The following is a 20,640-nucleotide window of genomic DNA, read 5'->3' on the forward strand; positions in this document are numbered from 1 at the left end:
CAAAGCTGCTTCTACGCTGTCAACAGCTGTAAGTTTCTGAATTCAACGCAAATACTACCTTTCATTTGCAAAGGAGGCATGGAGGGAATGAGGAATCAAATCGTTTCTGGATGCTTGGAGATACTTAAACAAGGTTAATGTTCTCCTGGGTCTGAAGCAGACAAGACATGTTTATGATATTCAGTTAGAGATACACTGTTATTAAAAGCAAAGGAAAGACTTAAAAATGCCAGAACCCTAGTAAAAGACAAAACATCCCAAATATGTTCAAACCCTGAGGTTTTCCATGAGGCAGAAATATAGTAATCCCCACTCAGATATTTCAGGGTGTCTGCAGACAGAGGGGTTTCTGAACTGAACAAAAGGTTTGTTTAATTATGGGTTCATAGGACGTAACAGTTAAAAATAGTCTCTAACTATACTCCTTCACAGTGGACTCTCACTGGGGGGAGATAAGCCTTCTGATGATAACCCCCCAAACTTAGTGATCACTCTTGGCTGCAGGTTAAAAGCACCACTATCTCCAGACAACTATCTCCCTCCACTGTTGCTAGGAAGCTTGGCGTGCTCTACGCTATCTCAGGGCTGTCCTTCCAACCCAAAAATGCTTGAAATGCAAAGTTCAGATCAGCAGCAAAGAGAACCTTTGCCTAATTCCCAAATGCTTGTGCTGACATAGCCAACAGGGATCTGTCAGTTTCCTGGACAATAAATTTTGTGGACTCTTATTTTTTTTTTCCCCTTTAGATTTATATGAAATCTTGGACCAGGCAAGACATAGTTCTGCTGACGGCTGAATTATGTGGCAGAGTAACCTTTGAACGAGTACAAATCACTGACCTCCCATAAATTCTTCCCCAGAAAGTCCATGAAACTGGTTGAATCATGGTCAGACAGGCATGAAGGCGGTTAGTGCTATTGCAAGAGTCCAGTTCTAACATAGTGGGATTGACACCTGTTTAACCAAACCAATTATGAAAAACAAATATTCTTTGATGTCTGCCTCATATTTTCCATACACAAGCTGATTTTTTTCCTTTGTGAGCTTTTCATTAAATTCAAATTACTGCTCTGCTACCATAAATGATTTCTAGAAACAAAACTAGTAGGGGTAAAGAAGAGTAACATTTAGGAGGGCACAATCTTCTTTGATGACAGAGGTAATTTTTAAAAAAGGAAAGAAATTGAGCTTTGGGTTCCCAAACCATTTGGCTAAAACAAAGACCAGGCAAATTGACAAACTATATTTAAAAGAAAGCCTTGCTAAATACCTGTAAAACGGACAGAAGTTCTCATGTAACATTTGTCATTAAATGTTATACATTTTATACCTGCTTCTCATACTGAAGGTAAAGAAGTTTGTTCTGCTACGATATAATGGAGTTTTCCAAACAGTGTTTTTAAATGGGGAGGCAGTGTGATGAGAGCTAGCACCTGCCCTGTGCACAGAAAATACACACTTACCCATTTCCCCCTCAACACTACGCTTCCTCCATTCCTCCTGCCAGCCTTGTAGCCTGCATTGATGATACGGTAATAGAGTCTTCCAGACTACAGCTTATATTCAAATTGTTCTCTAACAGATAAAGTGGACCGAGGTTCCACATCTCTACTCCTGCAATGATCCAAGAGAGCGATGTCCAATCTAGTGGGAAGCTTCAGTGCAGACCCACCAGATTTACAGTTCTCTGCGCTCCTCTCTTTATCTCCAGATGAACCACCTCAGAAGAGTCAGAAGAGAAGAATGGGTAAGCGAGGTTTTAAAAATAGGATTTTAGGACTGACAGGAAAAATGGTTGATAAAGCGACCAACTAAAATAGATTTTAGAATAACTTTGTCTAGGTAATAATCTCATTCTCTATAAGCCAGGGAGAAAAGAACTTGATGAATCAATTGTTTTTCATTTTGCTGACACTCCGTATTGGTCCTGAGAACAATTTCTTTCTAAGCAAAGTAATGTTTAACCACTTCCTTATCATCAACCCTGCCTCATAAGCATAATTTAGAACTTTGCTATTGTAATGCAGTAGGTTTCATTTCTTTCCCCCCTTGTTGCTAAACCTATGAGAGAGAGAGAGAGACATAATGTTTTATTGACCAGTACGGTCATCACTCCAGCAATTAAAGATAAGGTAGAGAAAACAATGGAACCACATATATATAGAAGCCACTCAAAGGAAGGAAAAGACCTCCTCAAGGGAGAGGAAAGTGAGCAAAGGCACTTGCTTACAGATGCAGTGGAAATGAGCTGAGACACATCTCAAGGCTTCAGAAGGCTCCAAGTCACACACGGGACAAAAGCCCGTGTTGGGCCTGGGGAAGTGAGGACAAGACCATGTCAGAAGGCAAGACCCATGGGAGACTGTAGGCCCACTCCTGGAACTGAAATACAGCCCATGTTTGGAGACATTGTTCCCCTATAGGAATCCTACTGAAAGGCATGAGGGTCATTTTTTGGAGTCTGGGGGTGAAAGAGAGAAGGAACGGCCATGACTCTGATTTCAGGGGCCACTGTTGGGTTTGATAAGAGTGCTCCTCCCTCCACTACATAGAGGTCAGCGGTTGCAGAGCTATAAAAGTTGAATGAGATATTATTTCGGGCAGAAGAGTAAAAGCGAACATTTCCTGGAAGAGTTGGACTCAAGTCTCCGGAGGTTTCAAAGCTTAGCTCACATGACATCACGTTCCAAAGTTTCCTTCGACTTTGTATTATGCTCAATTGCCTCCATGTCCTCATCTACCAGGGGTTTGAAATCTCCTTGATATCTGACTTTTAAAGAAATTTTCTGGTCCCACACCAACTACACAGTGCTGTGTGCCTTCTGAGGAGTCAGTAAATGTTTACAGAAAGAGTAGCCAAAGTTGAAATACTTGGAATAGTCACAAACAATGTATTTGCTGCTTTAAGGCTGGAGGGCTTAAAGTTGAAGAGGTCTTTAAAAATCATATTTCTGGAGCGCCTGTGTGGCTCAGTGGGTTGGGCCTCTGCCTTCGGCTCCGGTCATGATCTCAGGTTCCTGGGATGGAGCCCCCCCACCTCGGGCTCTCTGCTCAGCAGGGAGCCTGCTTCCTTCTCTCTCTCTGCCTGCCTCTCTGCCTACTTGTGATCTCTATCTCTCTCTCTCTGTCAAATAAATAAATAAAATCTTTAAAAAAAATAAAAAAAATAAGAATCATATTTCTTTTAAATAAATAAATAAATAAAAATCATGTTTCTTGAGAAAGAAATCCATTCTTTATAAATTAGTAGTCTTTTTATTATTTGTTTATTTTTTTTACAAACCAATCTTTTGAATATGTTTACCCATAAGGTGAGCTAATAAACTCACTAAAGTCTAAATCTTGATGATGACAAGCTTTTTAGAAAAAAATCCCAAGTCATAGTCATATCAATAAAATGACAAAAGCTAAAAAATAGCATAAAATAACATAACATACAATAAATAAATATGTGTGTGCACTGATTTTACATGGTATTATTGGAAATTGTGTATTATCCTGGGTTATTTATATCTCTGTATCATAAATCCTAACTTTAAAAAACCAAATCAACAGAACTAGGTGGCAGGGAATCAACAGTAATTTTTAGTAGACAATTTTAAAATAATATGTATTAAAAGTACAAAGTGGTGTTTCATATACTTTTATTTTGAAATAGTTTAGGGTTTTAGAAAATCGGCAAAGATGGTACAGGATCTCACAAGTAGACCAGATCAGTTTCCCATCTTAATATCATCTCTTGTTATTATAGGACATCATTATAATTAATGAACCAAAGATGATACATTGTTATTAACTACAGTCCAGAGAGAAATCCATTTTATTAAAACCACTTCTATTAATAGGGCAGATAGACGTTGCCCACTGTTTCATTTCCTTCTCTCATCCCCAAGTCCCCTAATTCACAGGCATTCTGCTCTTCAGTTAATTTCACAAAAATAGTTATGATGTCCTATTATCAGGACCTGATATTAGAATAAAATTTTTGCAATATGGTGGACACTATGGTATACTGCCTGGATCCCCTTTCAGCGGTGAAGAATTTATAATCCTCCAGCCACTGGAAGTGCTGCCAGAGGGCAGCCCCCAGCTGTAAGTCCTCTTTGGGGACTGTCCTTACTGAAGACAATTGCCTTGCTCATGTCACACTTTCTACCAGGAGAAGCCAAAAACCCAAATGCCTAGTCGATGTGAAGGTAAAAATGCTAAGGCCCTCCTGCTCTAACCAGAAACAACCCGAAGGTCACCCCAACTCCAGAGCTCCCTGCAGGGTGGGCTGATGCATTTGTGGGAAACACAACCAAGCCCAGCTTCTCCCTCTTCCCAATCCTGCCTCCTTGCCTGGGTGTTGGTCTCAGGGGAACTTGGAATAAACACGCTGGCCAACCAATGTCCATTTCACAGTCTACTTCTACTTTCTCAAGAAACATAACCTGTGACAACCTACCAAATTGCAGGTGTTAGGCATAAAGAAATTGTTAAAAGAATGAAGTCCCAGTTCTTCCTGATTTTAGAAAACACCAAGGGAGATACACAGGTAAATCCATCACTCCCTGACAATATGGAAAAATGTGAGGGAAGCACATGCAGAGTGTTGTCTGAGTCCAAAGGGTTCTTATACCCAGTAGGGTAAGGGGAGGGGAAAGTTATCAGGATAGACTTCTTATAGAGCTGGGTGTAAAAGAGAAGCAGGAAGTGACAGATGAAAATGAGGTAAGGAGTTCGAGTCAGAAAGAAGATAGGAGAAAAATCATGGATACATGAAGGTTTCTGGGATGCTGAAGGCAGGCCACACCAGTGAGCATAGCAGGAGGGACAAGGGTGGGGTGACAAGTGAAACCGCAAATGCAGCAGTAATCAGACCAGGGAAGAACTTGCCAAAAATCCTAACTTCAGTTTTGACTTTTCCTTTTCAGACTGAGACACAAGACAAATGTCTTTTCCATGTAAGCTATACTTCCAGATTTTTCTAAATCCTCACCTCTATCAAAATTATTTGGGAAACCGAAGCAAAAAACAGCATAGACATTTTGGGAGAACAAGAACAATACCGGTAACACCTTCATGTCAATACGTAAGAAACAACATTATCTATGATACACTAAATCAGTCATTTTATAAGAAAAATATTCAGTGCATAAAATGTTTCAAAATACTTTGCTTTATTTTGAAAACTTTTTTCAGTCCTTTATTATATGGGTAATATCAAAAAGGTAAATAAGTATGGATCATCGGAGAATAAATGTTATTTATTGTTATTAAAACAAATGAACTATATATTTTAACCTTTTATTTATTGGACTCATCTTTTTGTAAGGTTAACATTTATCACCATTTTGCTGCTTATTTCATAATCATCAACTATTGTTATTATGGGTAAGAGCAGTCACAACATCATTACTTATATAATACAAATGTTGGAGCTCTCCTCATCTGTCCTTGCCTGCCTTCTTTTTTACCTAGAAATTACCCATGAGTAAAATTACATAGACAATGTTAATAACTATAAAATCACAACTCACAAGTGCTACAGAAAACTCTTGATTAAGCAGAATTATTAGCTGTATACCAGGAACTATTAGGTGATGGGACTGGTTGGTAAGCAAGGCTGATGATTTTACACAACCCCCAGGACCTAGTCAACAAGGTCATCCTCCCTCCTCATCCCCCTTCTGCCCACAAAAAATAATACAGAAAAAGGAATAATAAAAATAAAATACAATAATAAAAAATAATACAGAATAAGGGCAAGTGGAAATAATATTGCCATAGAGGTAGACTTGAATCCAGTCTATTTCTACTGTCTACTTTCAAAAATGTGTATCTTTTGTGCATTTCTATTCACTAATAGCAGAAAGAGAAGTCAAGGAATCAATCCCGTTTATAATTGCACCAAAACCACAAGATACATAGGAATACACTTACTTAACCAAAGAGTTAAAAGACCTCTACTCTGAAAACTATAGAACACTTGTGAAAGAAATTGAGGATGGCACAACGAAATGGAAAAATATTCCATGACCATGGACTGGAGGAACAAATATTGTTAAAGTGTCTATACTACCCAAAGCAATCTACATACTCAATGCAATCCCTATCAAAACAACACCAGCATTTTTCACAGAGCTAGAACAAACAACTCCAAAATTTGCATAGAACCAGAAAAGACCCTGAATAGCCAAAAGTAATGAAATAGAAAACCAAAACTGAAGGCATCGCAATTCCAGACTTCAAGCTGTATTACAAAGCTATAACCATCAAGACAGGATGGTATTAGCACAAAAACAGACACATAGATCAATGAAACAGAATAGAAAGACCCAGAAATGGGCCTCAACTCTGTGGTCAACTCATCTTCTACAAAGCAGGAAAGAACATCCTATGGAAAAAAGACAGCCTCTTCAGCAAATGTTGTTGGGAAAATTGGACAGCCCCATGCAGAAGAATGAAACTAGACCACTTACATACACCAATACACAAAAATAGATTCAAAATGGATGAAAGACCTAAATCTGAGACAGGAAACCATCAAAATCCTAGAGGAGGACCCAGGCAGCAACCTCTTTGACCCTGGCTGCAGTAGCTTCTTGCTAGATAACCCTGGAGGTAAGGGAAAGAGAAGCAGAAATGAACCATTGGGACTTCATCAAGATAAAAGGCTTCTGCCCAGCAAAAGAAACAATCAATGACACTAAAAGGCAACCTACAAATGGGAGAAAGTATTTGCAAATGACATATCAGATAAAGGGCTGATATCCAAATTTATAAAGAACTCATCAAACTCAATACCCAAAAACAAAAAATCCAGTTAAGAAATGGGCAGAAGACATGAACAGATATTTCTCCAAAGAAGGCATATAAATGACTAACAGACACATGGAAAAATGCTCAACATCACTCATCATCAGGGAAATACAAATCACAACCATGATAAGATATCACTCACACCTGTGAAAATGTCTAAAATTAACAACTCAGGAAACAATAGGTGTTGGCAAGGATACTGAGAAAGGGGAACACTCCTACAATGTTGGTGGGAATGCAAACTGGTGCAGCCACTCTGGAAAACAGTATGGAGGTTCCTCAAAAAGTTAAAAACAGAACTACCGTGTGACCCAGTAATTGCACTACTAGGTATTTATCCAAAGGATACAAACATAATGATTCGAAGGGGCACATGCATCCCAATGTTTATAGCAGCATTATCAACCATAGCCAAATTATGGAAAGAGCTCAGATATCCATAGACGGATGAATGAATAAAGATGATGTGGTATATATAATGAAATATTACTCAGCCATCAAAAAGAATGAAATCTTGCTATTTGCAATGATGTGAATGGAACTAAGTGTATTACGCTGAGCAAAATAAGCCAGTCAGAGAAAGGCATATACCATATGATTTCATTGATATGTGTAAGTTAAGAAACAAACAGAAGAATATAGGGGAAGGGAAGGAAAAATAAAAATAAGATAAAAACAGAGAAGGAGGCAAACCATCAGAGACTCAACTATAGGAAACAAACTGAGAGTTGCTGGAAGAAAGGTGGTTGGGGGGATGGAAGGGTGATGGGCATTAAGGAGGGCATTTGTCATAATGAGCCCTGAGAGTTACAGGCAAGTGCAAAATCACTGAGTTCTACCACTGAAACTGATATTCCACTATATGTTAACTAACTTGAATTTCATGAAAATCTTGAAAGGGAAAAAAAATATCTGTATCTATCTATCTTTTATCTATCTATATCTTTTAAACTTTAATACTTGATTTGTGAGTCACCTTAGCTGTGTCACACCAGTAATCAATACTCAACAGGGTGTGGCAAGCCAATGGAGACGCTCTATGAGAAGCAATATGGAATGGCCGGAGTGTTTCAAGCAAGAGATTTATAGTTTAGATATGTGTCTCTGAAGCCAGATGGAGGACAGAATAAAGATGAAAAGAAAGGCTCAGCAAGCTGTTGCAAAACCCAAGTAAGATAAGATGAGGAGCAGCACACCTTCAGCAACTGGAAATATCAGCGTTCTGGCCAAACAACTTCCATAGTTTGGGTCCATTAACTCTTACATTCTAAATGGAATACCTTGAAAGACACAAGCAAGGTGAACTAGCTGACCAAGATAACTTTTTGCTTTTCATGTCTCTCTGATTTTGAGGCGGCCTTATTACCCCGACTAATAAAGCAGAAAATTAGCTATTAAGAGATATACTCGTGATTGGATTAAGGTGTTCAATAACACTCAAAAACAAGAGTTGGAAATCCAAATGGAATTTGCAGGTACAAGGTTTATGTGAATTTGGAAAAGTGTTAGCCTCTGATTTTCCTCCCAAACTACTCTTAGTTCTATCAAAATATGATTATCCTGTCAGATGCAAAAATATCAACTTCTCTAGGAAAAAAAATCACTTCCTCAGGGCAAATCACTCTGCTAAGAGGTCTTTTGCTATCATCACTCTTGCCCCTCTGGACCCTGCCACCACAGGACTGTCAGTTTTTGACTCAGGAAAGAGCTTTAGCTAACTGTCAGATAGAAGACAAATTTAGTTATACATGACAAATTATTGTCCGAGATGCACCAAAATTCCATATTCAGGGGCAAAGAAGAGTCTAGAAGTATATTAAACTGGTTAAAAGACAACATGTCTCACGAAAACATTTTATGAATCAATGACCCTGGTGGTTTTTGACAGGTTAGATTGGCTCTCAGTTTGCTCAACCCCTTAAAATTAGGTGATAGAATGTCCCTGTGTCATAAGGTTGTTAGGAAAATTAAATGGGACTTGTGTGACGTCCATATCCCAGTGCCTGAGGGAGAGGACGTCAGAATGTGCTGCTCAGTGTGAAGGTGGTGATGATATAATCACATGTATCATGGAAAGTGAACTGTGTCCGTGTGCAAATCTACCAGCTGTTCGGTGTATGTGTTTTGTTTTTGTTTTTGTTTTTGTTTGTTTTAGAGAATGGTCCCTAATGGACCAAACTAATAACCCTTTTAGACTGTAGAGCCAGCCTATTTCCCTCCCCAAACATGGAACAAAAACAAATTAAAAATCCCGAATGAGGGGTGCCTGGGTGGCTCAGTGGGTTAAGCCGCTGCCTTTGGCTCAGGTCATGATCTTAGGGTCCTGGGATCGAGCCCCGCATCGGGCTCTCTGCTCAGCAGGGGGCCTGCTTCCCTTCCCCTCTCTCTGCCTGCCTCTCTGCCTACTTGTGATTTCTCTCTGTCAAATAATTAAATAAAATTAAAAAAAAAATCCCGAATGACCCTCCAGTAGACTCCCTGAGGGAATGACTCCCTCAGCAGAAGGAGGTCTTAGAATAAGGAGAGGGAGAGGCTGGTGGGGAGAACCGTATTTACTGCTACAGAGTCAGTTGAAAAATAATAAGAAAATAGCCTTGCTTGTACTTTGCTACTTTTAGGATCAGAGATTTCTGAAGATTTTCTGAGCCTCTCACAAATAGAGCATTATCTTCAGAAGGCTTTCAAGGTCCCAGACAAAAGAATTCACAAGATTTAGCTCATGATCAATTTAAAATAAGGAGGTTCTGGCTACTGATCATTCATTACTGGAAGAGAAAATGAGATTTTAAGGACGACTGTCTAGCCAGTTATTGTTTCTGGGAAGGAGAGAGAGGAAAAGACGTGGAGAGATACAAAGAGGAGCACATACAATGTGAATCCTGGAAGGAGATTTTTTTTTTTTTAAGATTTATTTATGTATTTGAGACATACAAAAAGAGAGACAGAGAGAGAAAGAAACTGAGAGGGTGTGAATGCTGGGAGCAGTAGAGGGAGAGAATTTCAAGCAGACTCCCTGCTGAGTGCAGAGCCCAATACAAGGCTCCACCTTAGGACCCTGAGACCACGACCTGAGCCAAAACCAAGAGTCGGATGTTTAACTGACTGAGCCACCCAGGCACCCCTGCAAGAAGATTTTAACATGGAGCAAAGAATTGTAACATAACCCAATAGGCAAAACAGCTGATTAGGTGGTAATTGTGTCAAATCAACTACTCACAGCTCACAGATTAAACTCAAATGACACATATTCCTAGGGATATTTATGGGCAACTAAATCATCTAAGATAAAGATTCACAAATTACTTACACCAGAATAGAAAATCTTACAAACCTTGATGCCAGATTTCATGCTAACACTCAATATAATTTTAGAAATTTCAGAAATAACAGACTGCAACAACAAATGTGTTTGCTCCCAGCAAGTGAAATCCTGCTACTTCAACTGGCTAAGACAATGACATGGCAGTTTGAAATTTGCTTAGTGGGAGACTCAGTATAGAAGTGGAATTGATAATCAAGACAATGATTTTTCTATGGAGGTATACCTCACCTGATTTCTTTTTTCCAAGAATCAGCCATGCTAAGTACTTTAAGATAGGTGTAGAAGCTACTACTGGACCAGCCATTTCTATAATACCATGCTAATCAAGGACTTTTCTCGGAATCCTGCTTCCCACACGCTTGAGAAGTAGGGGGGGAAACGTATTTAAGAATCTATTTTTTGTGTTTAAAATCTGCCTGCTTTTTAGTCTCCATTCCATAGCAAGAAATACACCAAGAGACTTAAACCCTCTCTTCCAGCCCTGGTCTCCACGCACAAAAGCTGAGTGCCTGCTATAGTCTCATCATCTAGTTTTGGACCATGGAAGTTGAAATTTGATATTTAATAGTTTTGCTAACTTGACTTTGTCCATCTACTAAGAACCAATGTAATTGGGAATTTTTCACATCAAAATCTCATCAATCATTTTAATGTAAATACACTGACAAAGAACAATTTCCACTGTGTTGTTTTCCAATGCATTTGCATTAGAAACAAAGCCAGCACCACAAAATGAATACATTTCTATCAGCCATAATTGGTACCAATGAGTATCTGAGGTGTGTAATGTATAGAGACAAATGGACAAGAGCCTTAGAAAATTCCATGTCAAACTATGTGCGATCTTTATGAGTTGCTTTGTTATAAAGACCTATTACTCAACATTATATTAACTCCACATACACAAAAAAGAATACAAACAGCAAAAGTTTAAATATCAACTTTTGTCACTGAATATGATTCATCCTTGTTTCATCTGAATTTGGGTGCTTCTAATAATACACAACAGGATTTCTCCCCCTTTAATGCAGGAAGATTAACTACAGGCCAATGGGGGGACCTGTACACATACCGGGTGTACACACACTGAGATGCTGAAGGTATTTTCCTCTCAAACAATTTCATCTGGCAATTTTCGTCTTCCACAAAGAGAGAAACCAACAACTTAAAACATTAATTTCAGGACTCACCACATAATCAACGTCCCACGGCAGCAAGATAACGACATTTTTCCAGATGATGGCCAGATCCACATTCCATGTTCCAGAGGCAGTGAGACAGGAAGGGTGGGAGGAAAAGAGAAGAAAAATTGTTTAGGAATAATTCAAAAACTGCTGGTAACTTACCCCCATACTAAGCATGATAATTAGAGTTCCCTCCTTTCCTGAAACTGCCCCATTGCCAAGACGCTGTGGATTAAGGAGAAAGTTGCTGTAGAAAAACAAGGTAGATAATTCATGAGAGAGCCAAAGGGATCTCTCATTAACATTTTCATTTAGCAGTTGCAAATAAGAGAAAACACAGGCAAGCCACTTTTGAATATGTAATAGATGTTTCCAGAAAGAGACTATGAAAGAGTTGTATGAACACATAGGGACATAAAAATAATTAAAGCAAGTCTGAACAAGAATGGGGGTGGTGGTGGCAAGGAGGACTGCTTGCAAGGTAAAGACTTAGCTGACTCAAAATCATAATCAGAAAACCTAGTTACACATGCCAACAAGCATTTGGCTAAAATCATTCTGATTATACATTCCCAAAGAATATCAATTATAACCCATTGTAGATGTGCTACAGGTCAGAGTCATAGACCAGAATTTGAATTCTTCAGAGAAAGGACCAAGGAAATAAGTTCTTCATTTCTTTTTATAAAGGCACAGAGAAAATTTTTTACATGGCGTAACAATTCTAGCATACACTGCTTTTAAATCCTGTAAGCCGTGACAGTTGCTTTATTAGGGAAGAAATTTTACAGTATAAAATCACATAAAACATAGTTTCAAGCAGATAAAACTCCCCAAACTAGGCCTTCATTGAAAACAGCTCATCGGTCACAGGCTTTCCACATGAGCAGTCACCTTGGAAAACCAGGCTGTGCCAAGGTCATGCTGGAGGAATTCTGTGATCCTTGGGTATTCTAGGGCTTCCCAGGCCTCTGCCTTATACTACTAATCCATTCCATCAAAAGCTACTCTTAACTCAAAAGAACTGAAAGCAAGATCTCAAAGAGGTATTTGTACACCAATGTTCATAGCAGTATTGTACACAATAGCCAAGAGGTGAAAGCAACCCAAAAGTACCCTGATGCATGAATGGATAAACAGAATGGGATTTATCCATGTAGTGGAATACTATTCAGCCTTTTAAAAGAATGAAATTCTGACACGTGCCACAACATGGATGAACCTTGAGGGCACGGTGCTAAAGGAAATAGACCAGACACAAGACAACAAATATTGTGTGATTCCACTTCTATGAGGTACTTAGAGTAGTGAAGTTCATAGAGACAAAAAGTAGCAAGGTGGTTGCCAGGCACTGGTGGTGATGGGGAAATTTGGGGTTGCTGGCCAGTGAGAAGATTAAAAGAGTTCTGGAGGTTGGTTGTACCACAACATGAATGTGTGCAAAAAATAAGTGAACTCACACTTAAAAATGGTTAAGACGTACATCTTAGATGATGTGTATTTTATAACAATTCAAAACAAAAATATCATGTCAGAATGGTTCTTTGGGACCACTTGGCCACCCTGTATAGACCCAATCTTCAAAAGAAAGAATGAATACAAGGATGTAAGTCAACTCTTGGTGTCAAGTGTTAAAAAGATTATAGTTTGTAATAGAACAAAAGCAGCCTAGCTCACTGAAGAAATGTTTCTTGAAGAAATTTGGTCTTCCTCTCAGCAGATGGTAAGATGAGAGTAGCTACTTAAAGGGCACTGGTTTTCTCACAGAGTTATGGTAGAAAGCATGACAGATAGGCCTGCAAAGACCAGAGACGAACCAGCCAGTCAGCACTCAGTCTGAAACCCCCCTTCTTAGCATTCGAGTCCAGGACACCTTGAAAAGAGTTCATGGAAAGTCTTTCTAATGTTCTTCAGATATTTTAAAAGTTTAGTAACTTGGCTTGTGCGTAGCATTTGTTTAATCTGCTCTCACTGGTCCTGGTAATGAATGGTGAATTTTCTTCTCATTATAGACATAGTATTGACCAAAGGATCTAGATGATCCTCTTACACACATTAACTTTTAAAGATTCAGAAGAGAGAATACAATGGTGCATCTGTGAGTCACTGTAATTGAAGTAAGCTTCAATATCTGCTTGCAGTCACATTCTAGCCATGATTTCTGTCACCAGACTCATGTACATGGGTTGACCTCTCAATGAGGAAAGACAACTTGCATAGGGAAGGTCTTAGGGAATCAAGGAGTGGGTTTGGTGGTCTTTGAAGGAACTGGATGACCTTGAGAAGACCAGATCTCTTTCCTTGAGTGGAAAAGGAGGTTAACAGTTGTATTGGTTTCCTCACAGAGTTATGGTAGTGATCAAACAAAATGATGCTTGAGAAAGACCTTTCAGAAATACAAAGCTGTGTGAATTTGGTGGTGTTGGAGGGGTGTCTCTGGGAGTCCCTAATTCTTGTTTGCCTCTTGGGCAGGAATGCTCAGTTCCTTCCCAGAAGATGGGGAATGTCCAAGTAAGGTAGGATATGCTTTGGCCTCAACTCAATTCTTCAACCTCATTTTCTGTTATCTAGCAGTTACCCTATTGACTGATTTCCAACCAAATGGAGGCTCATGAGTCTGGAGATATTGTCCTATAAATTGTAGTCCAGAGTTCCTGGAAGGCCCCTAAGACTCTCAGAAGAGGCTGATGAGGTCAAAACCTTTACCTAGTCACACCAAGACATTACTCGCCTTTTCACTCTCATTCTCTCAGGAGTTAAGAGAAGTTTCCAGAAGCTACATGATGTATATCACACTCTCAGTTTCTCATAAAGAAGTAGACATAAGAATCTACTCTCTTGTGTTAAGCCAGACATTAAATAGGTTTGCAGTGGCACTCGACCCTAATTTTTTTTTCATTTTTTAAAAAGGTTTATTTAATTATTTTAGAGAGAGAGAGTGCACATGCATGCACACATGCATACAAGGACAGGGAGGGGCAGAGAGGAGAGAGAATCTCAAGCAGACTACCCCCTGAGCCTGGAGCCCTACGTGGGGCTCAATCTCACAACCCACGGGACCTGAGCTGAAACTAACATTCTGACGCTTCACTGACCGAGCCACCCAGGTACCCCTACCTTAAATTATTTTTGCTTTGGAAAATACCGTTAACTTTCATGAAAATATTTATGTTAACACAGAATGGACTAATTTTATTGTTATTTTCAAGTGCATTAATGTATCTAAAGTGTCTCAGTTGTCATTTCTAATGTAATACATGTCAATAGCATAGCATGCATAAACAGAAGGTCCTTGCATTCTTCAGTCATTTTAAAGAATGTGCAGAGGTCCTAAGATGGAACCATATGAGCATCTCTGTGTCTGGAGCAGACAGCAGGAGGGCATATGATATGAGGCGGGCTGCAGAAGGATGGAGGAACAGACCAAAGAGTAGGAACAGACCCCAGCGGCCATGTGCGGGATTCTGGTCTTTACGTCAGAGCCATGTGCGGCTATTCCACACATAGCGGAGGCTGCGGCTGACATCCCTTTCTCTCTATGGGATAGTTGTATGGAATTACTCCTTGTTCAAATTACTTTTCCACCCTATGACGACGATTCGTTGTACAAAATGAATTTATAAAGCTCCAACCGAAAGCTTCGTCACCGTATAATGAATCTCCAGGTTGCTTTCTGCAAGAATAACTTTCTCCTACTGGGTCAGATGCAGTGTCTGCGCTCTGCTTACCATTTAAAACCAACCTTATGGTTCCTCCAGAAGTGGGAAATGTTAATAGATGAGCTGACTTTTATCTCCCAATAGTGGCAGGTAGCCCATGTTCCAGTGGGGCGAGAATCAGGGGCAGAGCTTGCGTTCTGGGGGTGCTCCGTGGGGCCGGGGTAGACAGCCCTTTATAACATAAGGCGGCCCTCCCATGCTGCTTGCAACCCTCTCTGCTCTGCTTCGTGGGGCTCTTTTGTCCCTCTGCTCCTCAGAAGCTCTTGGAAACCTGATCCATTGTCAAGTCCCTTCTGTATTCCGTTCATCCTTAGGAAACCCCTTCACCAAGAAGCTACAGGCAGGACACTATGGAGTTAATATCCATGCACCAGGCGTATAAAATTTATGAGTTGTAACTTTAGTGAAAGGAAGATAAAAATAATTATCTTAATATGCAGTTTCCAGGAATAAATAGCAATGGAAAGCGTGATTATGATTTTCAGTAACAAGAAAATAATTGTAGATTAGTAAAATCAGTGAGAAAAGACAGATCAGAGCCATGTCAAGGTAAGGGAATGTGTGTGAAAAGGGACTATGGAATGTAGCCAGGGGACAAGGCTCGTTCCCGCAAAACATTTTATCAAGGTACATTCTCCAGGGACTTCTGTTGGAAAAGCATGACCGAAGGGACAGCCTCTACCTTAAAGGAAGCAAATAAGGTGTTGGAACTTCCATCAAGACTGGGACAGTAAATCATCAAGACAGGGAGGAGACTCTTTAAAAATGTTAGTCATCTGAGCAAAAAAATAAAATAAAATAAAATAAAAATGCATGCAATTAAATTGCAGTGTATCTAATTGCAAACAAATTTTTAAATGTGCTTTACCCCCGTTTTTGTTCTCTTTGTTTTTTTATTTTCCCCTCTTTCCTTTCTTTATTTTATTTATTTATTTATTTATTTTGGTTGGGGGGTTGGTTTGTGAAGAAGGAGGGAAACTATGAATTCATAGAGGCAGGCTGTCTTTTTCGAATCAACTTTGGTTTGGGTAAGTCATTCTCACCGTGTCAGCCTCAATTTTGCTGTCTCTTCACATTACATACCACAGAGGTGTGGTAAAAGCAGGAATAGAGACACAATAAGCCCTGAGAGCAAAATGCTTGGCACATATTAGGTGCTCAGTAAACGGCAGCTCTTTTTCCTCATCTTTTCCCTTTTGTTTTTCCTATCTCAGCTGGCATCCAAGATCACTATAATGTATATGTATACACAGAGATATTTTCTAACAGACAGAAAAACAGAAAGAGAGCAAATGTGTATATTGGGAAGACGGATGCTTGTAGTTGGTGAATATATTAAAAATAAAATCCTGTATCCACTGATGTCTGACACTGGATGTGTTTGTTAAATGTAGATTGTATGGACTTCTTTAATGTTAATGTTTGTCTAGAATCTTTCCGAGATTTCATACACCCTCCTCCTCTTCTTTTTTTAAGATTTTATTTATTTATTTGACACAGAGAGAGAACACAAGCACGGGGAGCAGAAAAGGCAGAGGGAGAAGCAGGTTCTCCGCTGAGCAGAGAGCCGGATGTGGAGCTCGATCCCAGGACCATGGATTCATGACCTGAGCTGAAGGCAGATGCTTAACCAACTGAGCCGCCCAGATGTCCAATACACCCCCTCTTCTGATGGTTTTTCCTTACTCCCTTTCTATACAAAGACAACCTGTTTTCTGTGCTATGGAATCCTTCCCTCCATGGGTAAAATCCCCTTCTGCTGGGGATGTCCTGGTTCTGTGCCCTCTGGTTCTCCTCCAGCATCTCAACCCTGCCTTCAAGGGGTCTTCCTGGTTTTCTTTACCTGGGTTTCCTGCCTTCTCCACACCATCCTCCCCAAGCCCCTATTCTATCTGTGGCTTCTTTTTTCATTTCAGGCATGGGTAATCTAATAGGTTCTTTTTTTCTTTTTAAGATTTTATTTATTTATTTGACAGAGAGAGACACAGCGATAAAGGGAACACAAGCAGAGGGAGCGGGAGAGGGAGAAGCAGGCTTCCTGCTGAGCAGGGACCCTTGATACTCAGCTCAATCCTAGGACCCTGAAATCATGACCTCAGCCAAAGGTAGATGCTTAACAACTGAGCCACCCAGGGGCCCTGATCTCATAGGTTCTTGAGAAGAATGAAAGGCATCATGGTCACCTGGTTGCCTTGCATAAAATACTGTGACATATCCCTTTCCTCACTCCATCCTCTTATAACATCAGCTCTTATACCCTCAGCTCCCATACAGCCCACCACGTGGCTCTGACACAAGCCCACTGTGCATAGGCGTACCTCTTCCTCCCTTTATCCCTCATCAGTTTCCCCCATTCAACATCTGTCTGACCCCCGAAGCCTTACTACTCCTAAACATCCAGGGTAAACACCACCTCCCCTGTGAAGTCTCCCCAGCATCCCTGTCAGAATTAACTCGCTCCTCTTCTGTGTTTCCTGGTAACTGAGGTAGCCACTTAAAAAATGTGCATAAAATATTTACTGTGCAATCACTTCATACACAGTGTCAGTGCTGAAGTGAAACAATAAAATGCATATCCATGAACCCATCACATATCTTAATAACAAGAATACTACCAATATTATTGCATCTACTTATTCAGTCCTCTTGCCGCCCCCCCCCCCTGAGGTTTTCCTAAAGAGTGCTGTTAAGTTTTGCCTGGTTTGAGACTTATAAAAGTGGTATTATACCATTCAATCTCCTGTAACTTTCTTTTTTATGACCTGTGTTAAAGATTCACGGATGAGGTTGAATGGCACCTGTTGTTCATTCATTTTTGTGGCTGCATCATATCTTATTTTGTGAATACGCCACATCTATGTATCCAGTCTCCTGTCCACACACACTTGTGTTATTTCCAATCTCTTGCTATTATGGATATTTTTGAAACATTTCACGGTGCATGTGTGACAATTTTTCCATGGTTTATAGAGATATTTAGTGTCATATCAATTTAATATTAATAAATTAATATATTTAATGATATGCATAAGTACTACATTGTACAGTGTGCATATCTTTATAAGATAATGCATAATTGTTTTTCAATATTGTTATATTAGTTTACCCACTGCTCCCAATGTATAAGCTTGGACATTTTCTTAAAATTCTCTTTTGAAACTCATCATTATCATACTTTGTACCATGTCTATTGGTATTTAAATAGTCATCTCCTGATAAGATGGTAAACATCCTATCTGATTCACCTGTTTATTCCCATGGTCTACATCAGAAATGTTTATAAAAATGATAAATGAATACCAAACTGAAATAAATATAACAATCTGTATTTGAGTTACAAGATTTTCTGCTTTTTAATGCAAACAGCATTAAAAACAGCATAATGCAAAAATGCATTATGTGCAAACAGCATTGTGCAAAAATGATTAATTCAATCAGATTGCTTTCCTATTAGATCAGCAGAATGAAGAAAATGATAGTTTCATTTGAGAGAGAAGGTTCTGAATCTGAAGCATGGAGAGAAGGCCTACCTATAAACATAAAAGTGTGACTCAGGATGTGGACATTAGAGCCCAGGGAAATGGGCACTGGAAGATAAATAAGAGAATTTTTATTTAGGGGATGGGAATCATAAAGCACTTTATACTCCTCCGAAGATTTTCACCTTAGGCTCTCTAGGTGGCATCCTGCTCCAAAGTCTCACTACTGATGCTAGTTGTTCCAATTTTTTTTTTTTTTTTTAATCGTATAGACTGAATATAGTTGTCTGGGCTGGTCTGGAAACGTAACCATGTAATTTTTACCATTTTCTCTCAGGGTAAATAACTCAAAATTCTGAACAACTCCTGACAAATACACTCTCAGAAAAATGACTTCTCTGTAAAATGGGAATACCTATGTTTAGAAAGTAGGTCTCTGCCTTTTATCACTCCAATCTTTTCACCCCTAGGGCTGAAAAAGCCAGAGGCTAAAGAAAAGAAGCATTCCCATGCTCTTAAAAACAAAACGCACAACATCCATGAAACTATTCTTTGATCATTGCTTGTCTTCTACTTTAAAAAGATAACTCAGAAAGGGGGTGCCCAGACCTCCCAAAGTCTAAGACAGTCAGGCATTCCTGATGGGGAGAGATGTCAGAAGTTTAACAGAAGACCACTGGCTCAAAGAAGAGAAGACTATGTCAGCAACATTGCTCAACCCGTGTATAAAGGGCACAAGGCACTCCTGAAACCCCCCACGTGAATGCAGTGGAAAATAAAAGGCTTCAAAACATTCAGAGGTCGTTGACCTGGTCCTGCCCACATCTTTGATGCTGGCTTTCACATCACGTGCAAGCTGATGCTTTAGTAGGTCAATGCCTAAGCACAAATTCCTGAATTCAGTGTGTCTCTTTGCGAGTAGAGAAGAGTCAACAAAAAGTGGGTAAGAACTACACTATAAATCTCAAGCAAGCAACCCCGCTTGGACAGATTCAGCTTGTCTCTACAACCACAAAACCATCCAACCATCAAAAAGAGAATACATCTGGAACAGAACTCAGTGTTTTCAGCCCTGGTAGAACACACGTGCTCACAGCCCTCTGTCGGGTGTTTAAAGGGACAGCCAATGCTTGCTGAAGTTACAGGGAAAAGGTTTAACAGAGACAGAAGTCTTTATTGGTCGGATTAACTCGGACACTTAAACTGTTTTTGAAAGTCCACGGACAGATGTGTTTGAATTTCCATCCTAGTTCACCATGCTAAGCCACAGTAATGATTTGCATTTACTGAACACCTACTATGTCACAAAATCTGGCTTTTGGCTATAACAAGAGTTTGGGGACTTAGGGGGTGGGGCAGGTGTGTAAGGATGCTGTTCAGGGGCAAAGGGTGGCAAAAGGGGAAGAGCACATTTATCTGACAACGACTAATTTTCTGTGAACCCAACACAACTTGCTCTCTTGAGCCGATGGTACTGGGCATTTACTTTCATCCACATTCAGCACAGTGAAGTATAATGTGAGGAAATGAAGCTTTTCCCCTTTTCATTTGTTTTTCAATTCTCAACTCTTTCTTTCCCTCAATCTTGCTGCAGTTTTGCTCTTGGTTAGAACAAGAATTTTAGGGCTGAGACCATTTTTCTCAAGTCGTAAGTTAACCTGCACTCCCGTGGAAAGCCACTGGGGGTTCAGCCCAGCTGTTCTTTGTAGCATCCTATATGCCCCTGGCAGTGAAATGCCCTTTGCCACATTCCTGCCCAGAGGACTTTCATCTTCCACTAGACCAACAACCAGTGAGCTATAACCCACATTCCCTCTCCCCATGCCAAATGGAGGCCGGGAGAAAAGTGTTTTGAAACACGGGCTATACGTTAGCCTATATTTATGTCATCAATAGATTTTAATGGAAACGACACACACAAAGCATCTTGCTAGGTTTTGTAAAGATTACTCAGCGTAACTTCATTTTTATTTTTTTCTAATTTATTTAAAAGCCACCTGTCCTTTCCCTCCTGTGCCTGGAGCGCTTCCCTTGAAGCCACTTTACCTCTTCCACATGTGCTCTGTCTGCTAACAGCCAGCAATCTGAAAGATGCTGTCAAGCAAACGGCCGAAGAACGTTCCGAGAAAAC

The 20,640-nt window shown here is 39.8% G+C and overlaps 1 protein-coding gene across 17 annotated transcripts in view; it reads right to left on the reverse strand.

Moving 5' to 3' along the window:
• EPB41L3 (erythrocyte membrane protein band 4.1 like 3) overlaps positions 1-20,640 on the reverse strand; it is a 233,040-nt gene that overhangs the window by 201,011 nt on the left and 11,389 nt on the right. For 2 of the 17 annotated variants that reach the window (XM_082699161.1, XM_082699135.1), the window contains one exon: positions 11,200-11,291. The exons of 14 other annotated variants lie outside the window; for them this stretch is intronic. The gene's annotated coding sequence lies outside the window, so the exon portion shown is untranslated. Of the gene's footprint in view, positions 1-11,199; positions 11,292-20,640 lie in introns of those variants that run through there. One more of the 17 variants, XM_082699165.1, reaches the window with a different exon arrangement.

Source organism: Mustela nivalis (genome assembly GCF_964662115.1).
Source record: "Mustela nivalis genome assembly, chromosome: 14".
Lineage (NCBI taxonomy): Eukaryota > Metazoa > Chordata > Mammalia > Carnivora > Mustelidae > Mustela > Mustela nivalis.